Genomic DNA, 12,562 nt, shown 5'->3' with positions numbered 1-12,562 from the left:
GCATAATAATCTCTAACTTTGTCTGCACTTTTGCAAGATTTACAAGCACATTTTTCGAATATTGATCCCATAGTGTTTCTTGATTAAAGTCAAAGGTATAATAATGTTCCTTTGATAAAGTCTTCTCAAAAGAGCTAATACATTGCTTCTTGGTGCCCTAAGGGGATGGGTAAAAAAAAAACAAAACCTACAAAAATGGATTGTGGGTGTATAAACCTTAAATGAAAATTTCTACTACATAATAGTGGTTCCAACAATACTTTTGGCAGGAGCACGTTGAGGTTGAGTTCCTCAATTATGCTGGAAGTGCCAATGTTGAGTGTTAATCTTCAAACAAAGGGATCCATGTGCTTCAGACTCTTGATCAGCAAGTGGAATAGCTGCCTTTTGGATGCCAACCTGGAAAAAATCAAAGTGTTCCTGCCCATGCTGAAGGCCATAATTCTCCACACCAAGGGAAGGGCAGGATATGCAGAACTTAAGTGGAGACTTGTGGCTGGGGCCTCAGTGAGGTAAGCCATCTCTGGAAGATGCAATGAGACAGAAATTTGGGGGTCTCAAATGAGCCTGTGGTCAATGAGGAACCCAACCTGTTAAAAGTAAAGATACTCCCTATGCAAGCAGTTAAATATGAAACTTCCACAGGAGTGTTTAATTCTAAGAGAGGGATTGGTGCCTTTTCTGATATGGAAAGGAGAGCAGTGTAGGTCACTGAGCTGTGGAATAACAAGGAAACATGGGTGTTTGGGGAAGATTAATGAGGTGGGAGCTCTAGGCTGTGCGGGGCTGCATGCTGGAGTATTAGCCACCTAAGGAGTTAGGGTAGTAGTTAAGGCCCTGAGGCCAAGGGTGTCACCTTCCTTCTGTGTGCCCCTAACTGTGTGGGGAGTTTGAAATCTGTTTTGCTGCAGAAATTTCAGTTAATTTTATCCCCCCAAATAACTAACTCTTTTTGATTGTGTAGGAGGAAAATTAACATTTAAAGTCAACCCTTTCAACAAACACTAGAAACTTAGGAATACACAGAATGTGGAAGGGGCAAGAGGAAACTAATATTAGGGTGATTGCTTTTAAATACACCTTTTTAAACATTTTGGGCAGACATGGTAACATAATAGTTGCGATCTGGCTGAAACATATCAAGGATGTCACATGGTTCCTCTTAAAATGTCAGTAAAAGTCGAGATACCAACAAGTCAGCCTGAGACATTCCTCAAGATCCTATAGCTTAGGAATGACTCCATTAAGAGTCCCTATAAAACAAGATCATATCCTTTGTAGTATCCAAAGCAGCATACCCAAGTTGGCCTTGACACTTCTGATGGTTCTGATCGGCATTCATCATCACATACCTTAAATGAGGCCCCTATGTTCCTCATTTTTAGGTCACAGCAAAAATTTCAAAATAAATCCTTCTAGCAAAAGGGGGACAGGCCAAATGAAGAAGACCTATTTGATACAACTAGATAAAAAGTTGCCATGCATGCACCTCAGTTCCCCAGGGCAGGTACAGTTGAGGATGTAAAGGAGAAGGAGAACAAATGGTCAATGAGAGAGAAAACTGAGCCCAGTTGCTACTTGAAACTTTTGTGCAGTTTCTGATTTTTGGTGTTAAAGGAGTGTGACTGCTGAAAATAAAGAAAAGTATGGATGTTTGCACAGGTTGAACGTTCATGCCAAAAAAAAAAAAAATTCCATGTAAGCTCCCACGCACCTATAGGTCCGGTGTCAGGATTTCTTGAGTATAGGAGATCTTTTTAGGCTGTCAGTTCAAGATGGAGGACCTGGAAGCTGGCTTCCCAGAATTGAAGAAGGATGGAAAAGAAGAAATATAAATATATCAATTTCCTTCTAACAAAGAGATTTCATCCACATTCAATCAGAGGCTAGAAAATATCTTAGACCCTAAGGCAGAATGCCTAATTTAAAATTTGATGCTACACTAATCGGTAAAAAAAAATTAAGACCATTTAAAGTGTGGATTTTTATACTAGAATAGTATAGGTTGAACCATATCAAATATTCGACCATTATTGACATACAAACACCAATTTCATGGTTCAACCTGATACATGTATATATATACTGTAATAAACTGCAGAGTTAGTTACAAGGAAGAAAAAGAGGAAAGGAAGGAAGGAAGGAAATCACCATCAACAATGACAAAAAATAAAAACAACCAAACAACAACAAAAACACTAAAACTACTTCCAGGAGCAGTGATATGAAAACCAAATTCACACATTTTTATCACAGGAAAATTCGGTAGAACCAAAATAAAATTTTCACGTCCTCTGATCCAGACACTTAATTTCTGTGTTTGAGAAGTGAAACTAAAGAGGTTGATACCTGCGTAAGATCACACATTTGTCTTTACTGGACATGAAATAAAACAAGAGTTTGCTTTCAGCACTAACCATTGTCCAAAAGGTTATTTTTATGAGCCTACAACACTACAGTCTTCTAATGTCATTATGAAAAAGCCTCATCATCAATTTGTTGTGGTTCTCCTCAGACAAAATGTGTTCCAGAGGGCCTCCTGAAATATTTGAGAAAGTAAATAACTCATCTAAAGACTCTGCATGTTAGAAGGTGAACATAAGGATGGAAAGAGGTGCCAGCAATCCTAGTGTAAAGAAGGACCTATTGGAGTTGGGGAACCTCCAATTGACCAGCACCAGGTTTCCTGGACATGAGAATTTGGTCAAGACTTCTTCTCTCTCCCAGTCTTATAACGATAATGAGGTAATGTTCTCCAGAGTTGAGGCTGAATGGACTGATGTACAGAGGAACAGTATAACCATAAAGGAATGTGTGATGAATTGAATTATGTACCTGCCCAAAAGACATGTTCTTAATCTTTAATCTGCATTCCAATGGGTGTGAATTTATTTGTAAATAATGCCTTTTGAAGATGTAACTTTTTAAAATATTTTATTGAGAAATAACCACATATGTATAGTCCAACCATATTATTCGATCAGTGGCTCACAATATCATGACATAGTTGTGTATTCTTCACTATGATCATTTTTAGAACATTTGCATCACTGCAGAAAAAGAAATAAAAAGAAAAAAAAGCTCATATATCCCATACGCCTTACCTCTCCCTCTCATTGACCCATGGTATTTCAACCTATCCATTTTTTACCCTTTATCTCCCACAATTATGTATTTATTTTTTATCACTATTATTTATTATTCATCTGTCCATACCCTGGACAAAAGAAGCATCAGACACAAGGTTTTCACAGTCACACAGTCACATTGTAAAAGCTATGCAGCTATACAATCATCTTCAATTAAGGCTGTGCCCCGCCCCCCAACCATTATTTTAGCATAGGTTGGACAGGGTCCACTGTGACCATTCTTTCAATCCTACCCCATGACAGAGGCAAAGGCAGTAGAGGGTTTAACCATGCAGGGCCTCCTGAGGAATGTAAGGAATGATTTGCTGAAAAGTATCATCTGCAGGGCAAGCCAGGAAAGCACAGCTTTAGAGCCATCAAAAAGGCTTTCTTTCTTTCCTGACCATCTCCTCAGGGCTCTTTGGAACTGATCTGCTTCTCCTTCCTGGTCCCTGGCCCTGTTTTGGCTGGGAAATACTGATCTTGGAAATTCTTCTCAGAAGTGACCCTCCTCCTAGAATTTGCCCTTCAGACAAAAGTAGCTAGAGGCAAAGAAAGGGGAGTAAAACAAAATAAAACAAAAACTATAGCGGGAAAACAAAAACAAACAGATCAAGATTCCCAGAGAAGAAACAGGAAAGGGAACTTTTTCCTAGGGTGGGAGTGTGAGGGAGGGAGTGGTGGTGGTGGTGAAACAACTGCACAAATAGAGCAATCTTAAAATTGTATCACATACCCAGGAAAAGGATCAGACAAAAAAGAGCTGAAAAATTCTGATCAAACATAGACAATTCTAAAGATCTAGAATAAGTTGAACCAAGTGTCAAAGAAGAGCTTTAACACAAAGCCAATCAAAAATAAAACCCTAGGCAAGGGAGTGAAACTGACTTTCAGAGTAAACTCATCAAGATAATTAGATGTCTAGACATCAGCAAAATATTATAAGCCATACTAAGTAGCACTAAGGTATGGCCCACGCAAAGCAACAAATTATAGCTTCAGAGGAGACACAGAATTTGGAACAACTAAACAAAGATATTCAAACAAATCTCCTAGATGAGTTCAAGGAGATAAACAAAAATATGGCTAAAGAAATATAGGATATTAAGAAGACAGCTTAAGAAGAATATGAAACTAGGAAAAAAACATAACAGAACTTGTGGTAATGAAAGGCACAATAGAAGAGATTAAAATACACTAAAGGCATACAACAGCATATTTGAACAGACTGCAAAGAATCAGAAACTAGAAGGTAGGACAATTAAAATCTTAAAGACAGAAGAACAGATCAGGAAAAGAATGGCAAAAATTGAAGTGTCTCAAGAAACTGAATGACAGCATGCACATGCACAAACACAAGTGTCATAGGTGTCCCAGAAGGAGAAAAGAAGAGAAAAGCAGCAAAAAGAGTATCTGAGAATATAATGGTGGTAAACTTCCCAACTCTTATGAAAGACATAAATATGCATATCCAGGAAGCACAACATACTCCAAACAGAATAAATCCTGATGGGCATACTCCGAGCCACATACTGATCAGAATGTCAAATGCCAAAGGTAAAGAAAGAATCTTGAAAGCAGCAAGAAAAAAAGGATTTCTCACATAGAAGGGAACCAAAATAAAATAAGCCCCGATTTCTAATCTGAAAACATGGAGATGAGAAGGCAATGGTATGATATATTTAAGGTACTGAAAGAGAAAAACTGCCAGTAAAAAATTCTTTGTTTGGTAAAACTGTTCTTTAAAAACGAGGGAGAGTTTAAAATATTCACAGATAAATAGAAATTGAGAGGGTTTGTCAACAAGAGACCTTCCCTATAAGAAATACTAATGGGAGTTCTGCAGGCTGAAAGGAAAACACAGGAGAGAGAAGCTTGAAGGGAAGTGTAGAAATAAAAATTATCAGTAAGGGTAACTAAAAGGTTAAAAAGATATAAAGAAGATATGACATATAAAAGCCAAAGGATAAAACGGTTGAAGTAAGTACAGCTTTTACAGTAAAACCATTGAATGCTAATGGATTAAACTCCACAATCAAAAGACACAGATTGGCAGAATGGATTAAAAAGTATGTTCCATCTATATGCTATCTACAAGATACTTACCTTAAATGCAAGGAGACAAATAGGTTGAAAGTGAAAGGTTGGATAAAGATATTCCATGCAAACAATAATGAAAAATGAGGTGGGGTAGCTACACAAAAATCAGACAAAATAGATTTTAAATGCAAACCTGTTAAAAGAGACAAAGGACAATATATAGTAATAAAAGGAGCAATTCACCAAGGAAAAATGACAACCATAACATTTATGCACCTAAACATGGTGCTCCAAAATACATGAGCCAACACTGGCAAAATGAATGGAGGAATAGATGTCTATACAATAATAATTGGAGACTTCAATAAATGAACTAGCCCTAATAGACACAAAGCACTGTACCTCAAAATGGCAAGAAATACGTTCAAGTGCTCATGCATCATCTTCTAGAGTTGATCATATTTGGGGTAAAAAAAAAAGCAGTCTCAATAAATTTTAAAAGATTGATCATACAAAGCATTTTCTCTATCCATAATAGAACAAAATTGAAAATCACCAACAGGTGGAGAACTGGAAAATTCACAAATATATGAAAGTTAAACAACACACTCTTAAACAATCAGTGGGTCAAAGAAGAAATTGCAAGAGAAATCAATAAATATCTTGAGACAAATGAAAATGGAAACACAACATATCAAAACTTACAGAAGCAGTGAAGGCAGTACTGAGAGGGAAATTTATAGCCTTAAATGCTTCCATTAAAAAAAAATAAGAAAGAGCTAAAATCAAAGATGTAACTGCACACCTGGAGGAACAAGAAAAAGAACAATAAACTAGTCCCAAAATAAGTTAAGGGAAGAAGTGACAAAGATTAGAGAAGAAATAAGTGAAATTGAGAACTTTAGAACAATAGAGAGAATTAACAAAACCAAAAGTTGGTTCTTTGAGAAGATCAATAAAATTGACAAACCCTTAGCTATACTGACAAAGAAAAAAAGAGAAATGTAAATAAACAAAATAAAAAATGAGAGAGGAAACATTACTACTGACCCCACAGAAATAAAAAGTATCATAAAAGGTTACTATGAACAATTCTATGCCAACAAATTAGACAACTTAGATGACATGGACAAATTCCTAGAAACACACAACAAACCTACACTTACTCTAGAAAAAATTGAAGACCTCAACAGAACAATTACAAGTAAAAAGACTGAATCAATCATCAAAAACCTCCCAACAAAGAAAAGTCTGATACCAGATGGCTTCATAGATGAATTCTACCAATCAATCTAAGAAAATTATATTCATCCTGATGAAACTCTTCTAAAAAAATTGAAGAGGAAGGAACACTTCCTAACTCATTCTATGAAGCCAACATCACCTTAATACCAAAGCTGATAAGGATACTGCAGGAAAAGAAAATAACAAGACAAATTTATCTAATGAATATAAATGCAAAAATCTTCAATAAAATACTTGCAAATCAAATCCAACAGCACATTAAGAGAATTGTATACCATGACCAAATGGATATTATCCCAGTATGGGAATGTGGTCCAATAAGAAAATTAATGTAATACAACATATTAACAAAACAAAGGGGTAAAATCACAAGATCATCTCGATTTACACAGAAAAGGCAAGTGACAAAATCCAGCATCCTTCCCTGATAAAAACACTTCAGAAGACAAGAATAGAAGGAAACTTCCTCAACATGATAAAGAATATATGTAAAAACCCACAGCTTATGTACTGAATGGTGAAAAACTGAAAGCTTTCCCTCTAAGATCTGGAACAAGACAAGATGCCCACGGTCACCATGGTCATTCACCACTGTGTTAGAAGCGCTAACTAGAACAGTTAGGTAAGAAAAAGAAACAAAAGGCACCTAATTGGAAAGCAAGAAGTACAATTTTCACTATTTGCAGTGAAATACATATATTTTACACTATATGTAGAAAATCCCCCCAAATCTGCAACTAAGCAACTAGAACTAATAAAGGAGTGTAGCAAAGATCAACAAGCAAAAATAGTAGCTCACTACTCTTGAGAATGACATCAAGGGAAAAATTCCATTTACAATATCAACTAAAATAATTAAATATTTAGGAATAAGTTTAACCTAGGACATAAAGGACATATACAAAAAACATTACAACACATTGCCAAAAGTAATCAAAGAAGACCTAAAGAAATGGAAGGAAATCCCAAATCCATGGATTGGAAGACTGAATATGGTTAAGTTGTCAATTCTATCCAAATGGTTTGACAGATTCCACACAATCCCAATCAAAATTGCAACAGCCTTCTGTTCAGAAATGGAAAAAGCAATTATCAAATTTATTTGGAAGGGTCAGGGGCCCAGAATAGTCAAAACATCCTGAAAAGTTGAAGAATTCACACTTATTGACTTTAAAGCATACTACAAAGTTACAGTAGTCAAAACAGCATAGTACTGGCATAAAGATGGATATATTGACCAGTGGAAGGTTGAGAAATAGACCTCACATCTATGGTCAACTGATTTTGGACAAGGCTTCCAAGTCCATTAAACTGAGTGGTAAATGGGAAAAATATACCAAATGCAAACAATGGACTACAGTTAAGAGTACTATTTTAATACCCTTTTATCAATTATAACAAAGGAAGCACAGAAATGCAAAGTGCCAATAATAGGTGAGTATACTGAGAATGCTGTATTTTTTACATGACATTTATTTAAATCTATAACTTCTGAAATTAAAAAAAATAAACAACAAAATAAGAAACAGCACTTTTTGCTAAGTGAAAGAAATCAGACACAAAATACTGCATATGGTATGATTGCATTTGTTTAAGTTGTAAATATAAATCAATATATAGAGATAGAGTTAGATTAGTGGTTATGTAGAACAGAGGAGGGATAGAGGGACTGAGAGGTATATGAGGGGTTTCTTTTTGGAGTAATGAAAATGTTCTAAAATTGTAGTTATGAATGTACAACTGTGATTATACTAAAAACCATTGATTGCATACCTCAGATGGATTGTATGGTATGTGAATATATCTCAAAACTACTTTAAAGAAAAAGTACTGGCACTGGTTACCTTTTCTTTAGGAGAATAGTTTCAGTATTTAGGATTTTTCCATGTACTGACAGGCTTAATGCAGTTTGAGCCCTTCAAAATAAATGGGTGTCTCTTGATTATTTATAACTGGAAGGGTGAAGATGGGAGAAGGACAGAAGAACTATATTTTGAAGTAATTGTATCTAAAAAGGCAGCCACAACAGAAAAGCTGCTGGTAAGGATTTTGCCCAAAAGATGCTAAAATAGGCCGCAGGAGCTGGGAAGAGATGCTAACACTGGAGATGGAATACATTAGCAGCCACATTTTTAGAATGTCATTAAAAAATAAAAGGACAATATAATATTGCTCCATACAGGACTCTGGGAATGTAAAAACAAAAACAAAACAACAAAACTCCAAGGAGGGCAGTGAGCAATCCTACAACTCTGTTTAAATATAAAACATATTCAAGACTGAACACTTGGGTCATAAATATGGGAATCTCAAAGGTCTTTTATATTTCTAAATGTCAATCACAGAAGTTCCTTCCCTTAAGACTTAACTAACATACCCCAGAAACTGAGAGAGGATCAGGTACTTCACCTATTCCATCATGAAATTACACCTTTTATTAACCCTAAATATCAACTACTTCTCACCTAGTTGGCATTTCCTGGACTCTCTGATTTGCATAAAGAAATATTGCCCGATTCTTCAAAATGAAGGACTGAGATATGGAGGTATTCTAGAAAACCACAGGCTTAGAAAATAACGCAAATACTTGATAGATGTATAACACTTGATAATTTATACATATGTACATATGGGTTATCTATGCCTTGTGAGCCTTATAATAATCCTATGAAATGGCCATCATAGGCACTCCCATTTTAAAGAGTATTTGCTTCGTCTTTTCTAACTTTACTTCTGTGCATTTCATACTTGGATCTACTAGGATTCATCACTCAAGAGGTCTCCAAGGGTTATCTCTCCCTCTCCCCATGCCAACATCCACATGTGCACCAGGGCCAGCCCCAAGTAGCATCAGCATCATCTGGAAACTTGTTAGAAATGCAAATTCTGGGGCTCTACCTCAGACCTACTGAATTAATAACTCTGGGTTGGAGTCAATAATCCATTATGTACACTGGAGTTTGAGAACTACTGCTCTTTTCTCAGCCTCACTCCAATTCCTAAGCCAATCCTGGCTGCTGCAGGACGTATATCAAACAGCTCAGGTCTCCTTCTGTTGGGGCTTAGAATACTCACCTCATCACCTCCAGAATCTGAGTGCACCAGAGGTGAATGTTAGTCCCACTCATTTGTCCTTTCCATTCTGAGTTTCTAGGCTCAATGAGAACTTGGATCTGGGTCCTCAACAAAATTCACTGGACAATGAAAGAGATGATTTTATGGGAGATCATTCAATCATGAGGACCATCCCAAAGGAAAGGAAGATGCCTGGGTTTTGATTGAAGCAGGGATTCAGTTGCTGAGGAAGGGTGGTGGATCTTAGACTATGCAAGAACAGAATGTTCCTTATTTCTCAGAGTATTAAAGGTTGGGAGGTTTCTCACCTGCAGCTGCTTTCCAGGAACACAAGTCTCAGTCAAGTCAATATTGCCAATTCCCATGCAACCCACAGTTTGGTTCTCCTTCTCCCACTTATATTGGCCTTGTCTTTAGACAGGTAGATATCTGCTACTGCTGCCAGAATCCCAGTTCTCCCAAAATCTGATGTTTCTTCATGCAGTCTATCTGTCCCTGGCAGGATTTTGTGCTAATAACTGAAAACTTTGCCTTGGTCTTTTACGTTCCCTTCCTAGACACAGGAGCCATGTCCCTGGACCCCAGCAGGGCAGCTGAGGCTGGCCTCCATCTGATGAACAGATTCTAAGATTTCCTTTCCTAATCATCCTCTGCCCACCTGTGGAAATCTTGACCTGAAGTTCTCCCACTCTCCACCATTTCTGGAACTCTGCTTGAGGCAGATCTGCACTTTGGACATGATTGCTGACCCATTGGGCTGACACAGCACCTGTCTCCACAGTCAGGTCGGTTTCCCCAGCATCATTCAGTTCCAATGCCTGGATGTTTAGTAGGCTCCTAGCTGCCTCCACCTCCTCGTCTGGACCACATCATTCCACTGAATCCGTCAGATCTCGCATCTATCTCAATTATGAATTGGCAAATTGTCAATATCACAGAACCGAAAGACCAGCTTTTTCATACAGTATACTTGAGCTAGCAGATGACTTCAGTCAGATGCCTCATTTTTATGCTATATTATGTACCATATATACCCAAATAGTTAGCACCTAGTAAGTGATCAATAAATATTTACTGGAGGAAAGAGTTGGGAGAGAGGAAGAAAAGAAAGGGAGAAGGAAGGGAAAAATTGTGTTATGCTCTCTTTCTTGCTAGGTGCTTGGGGGAGTAAATGACTGATTATATGCAAAGTGTTTCAGCAGTTTGGATATTTACTGCTTAAATTTCAAGTCAGTTTATTGTCACCACTGATAAGATAATCAGCCATATCCATACATTTTAGAGACCATGATCTCTTTTACTGGTATTGCTGGTTATCTATTGAGATTAATAAACTTAATAGAAAAAGAAAACCTGACAATTCCAACAAGGAGGCATTTTAGTGCAGGTGGGAAAATGATTACATGGGAAGTGAAAAGAGATAGGGCTAAAACACACTAGCCGAGGTGTCTCCGTGGAAACGCTGCAGACAAGCTTAGCAAGGGCTCAGCAAGTCGGACTCACTCATTAATCATCGCAGCCCTGGTGTGAGGTGAAAAGGGAGCGTATTTCCCCAGCTCGGAGGCTGGGCGTGGGTCTGCCCTCCACCTTCTGGAATCCCACAGCAGCCACCGGTGAACTTCCAGTGCTTCCCCAGCAGCACGGGGGGAGTCCAGCCCCTCGGCCACCAACCCCCCCCAATACCACATCTCTGCAAAGGCTCCCCAGTCAGAACAAAAGCTGAGCCAGCGAGAGATTCTTTGTCCAGCACTCATTTTCTTCAGAGTTCTGTTTTGTTTTGCTTTTACATAAATTATGTTGGTCTTTTCCATAAATGGTTAATTCCTTGCCTTTTCCTTTCCAAGTGAGCAGATTTCCTACATCATGAGATCAAAATTGAGAGCTCCCTTTTTCTATTTCCTTCTTCTGCCACTGAGGAAATGCTTGGCATTCTCAGAAAAGGCCAAAGCACCCACTGCCTACAGTGGGCCACCTTAGACCTGAGAGCAAGGCACGTTGTGGTGGTGACCACCCAGCCTTCTGTTGCATGGGATGGGCAATACCACCACCCTGCAATTGCTCCTGGGCCCAAGGGACTCCACTGAGGTTCCATTCCAGCTCCTGCCACATTCCCTGCAGAACCAAAGGGGAGAAACTGGAGTGAGCAGAGTCCTGAGAGGGATAGGGTGGGTCAGCTCCAAGTGAAAGGGTGTCACCCGCCCCAGTCCCCTGCCTTTCTCTTCCCACTGTTGAGATTACCTGGCTTCCCCCTACACAGTCTTACCACAAGCCCCCTGACAATTCTGATCTCAGTGAGTGGGTGTGATGTTTAGATGTATAATGGGTCAATTTGATCAGGCTATAGTATCCAGTTATTTACTCAAACTCTAATCTGGGTGTTGCCTTGAAGTTATTTTGTAAATGTGGTTAATATCTACAATCAATTGACTTTAGGTAAAGGAGATTACCCTGGATTCTGTGAGCGGGCCTCATCCAATCAGGTGACCGTTTGAAAAGCAAACATTGAGATTTCCTGCAGAAGATGAAATTCTGTCTTAAGACTGCAGTATAAAATCTACCCTGTTTTCCTGCCTTCTGGCCTGCCCTAAAGATTGTATTTGCCATCCGTCATCATCACGTGAGCCAGTTCTTAAACATATGTGTGTGTGTGTTTGTATACGTGTGTATATACATATATATGTATATATGTATGTGTGTAACTTATGGGAGCCATTACAATAGTTTATTTCTCTGTGAAACCCTAGCTACGATATAGTGGTCAACTGCCAACCTGTACTCTGACACCCTGGCCATTCATGGTGTCGTTTTTGGTCCATCTCAGAGTACAGTGGCTACGGTGGTCTGGTTTGCCCCAGCCTGGTATTGGACATGGAGATGATATTCAGAAAGCATTTTTTGGTTGCTGTTGCCCTGATCTTGAAACCAAGTCCCCATCATATTCTCTAGTCCCAGGGTTTTACAAATCACCTCATCTCTGAGATCTTCTAGGATGGGAGCCTTTTGTCCCTCATTCCTGGAGTCCCGTCCTTTGAACCCTAGCCGTGTGTCTTGACTTCTGCTGTCTACTCTTGGTC

General features: G+C 38.4%; 1 long non-coding RNA gene across 2 annotated transcripts; it reads right to left on the bottom strand.

Moving 5' to 3' along the window:
- Positions 1-235: 235 nt before the first annotated feature.
- Positions 236-12,560, bottom strand: LOC143684980 (uncharacterized). Of its 2 annotated transcripts, none has more exons than XR_013176300.1 (3): positions 12,456-12,560; positions 1,715-1,791; positions 236-399 (listed from the first exon to the last, which is right to left on the bottom strand). It is a non-coding gene; the product is annotated as an uncharacterized LOC143684980 (long non-coding RNA). The 2 variants fall into 2 exon arrangements; XR_013176301.1 differs by having other exon boundaries at positions 1,715-1,795; positions 12,456-12,554.
- Positions 12,561-12,562: the final 2 nt, after the last annotated feature.

The sequence above is a fragment of the Tamandua tetradactyla genome, chromosome 1, assembly GCF_023851605.1.
Source record: "Tamandua tetradactyla isolate mTamTet1 chromosome 1, mTamTet1.pri, whole genome shotgun sequence".
Lineage (NCBI taxonomy): Eukaryota > Metazoa > Chordata > Mammalia > Pilosa > Myrmecophagidae > Tamandua > Tamandua tetradactyla.
This window is presented reverse-complemented; position numbering and strand designations above follow the sequence as displayed.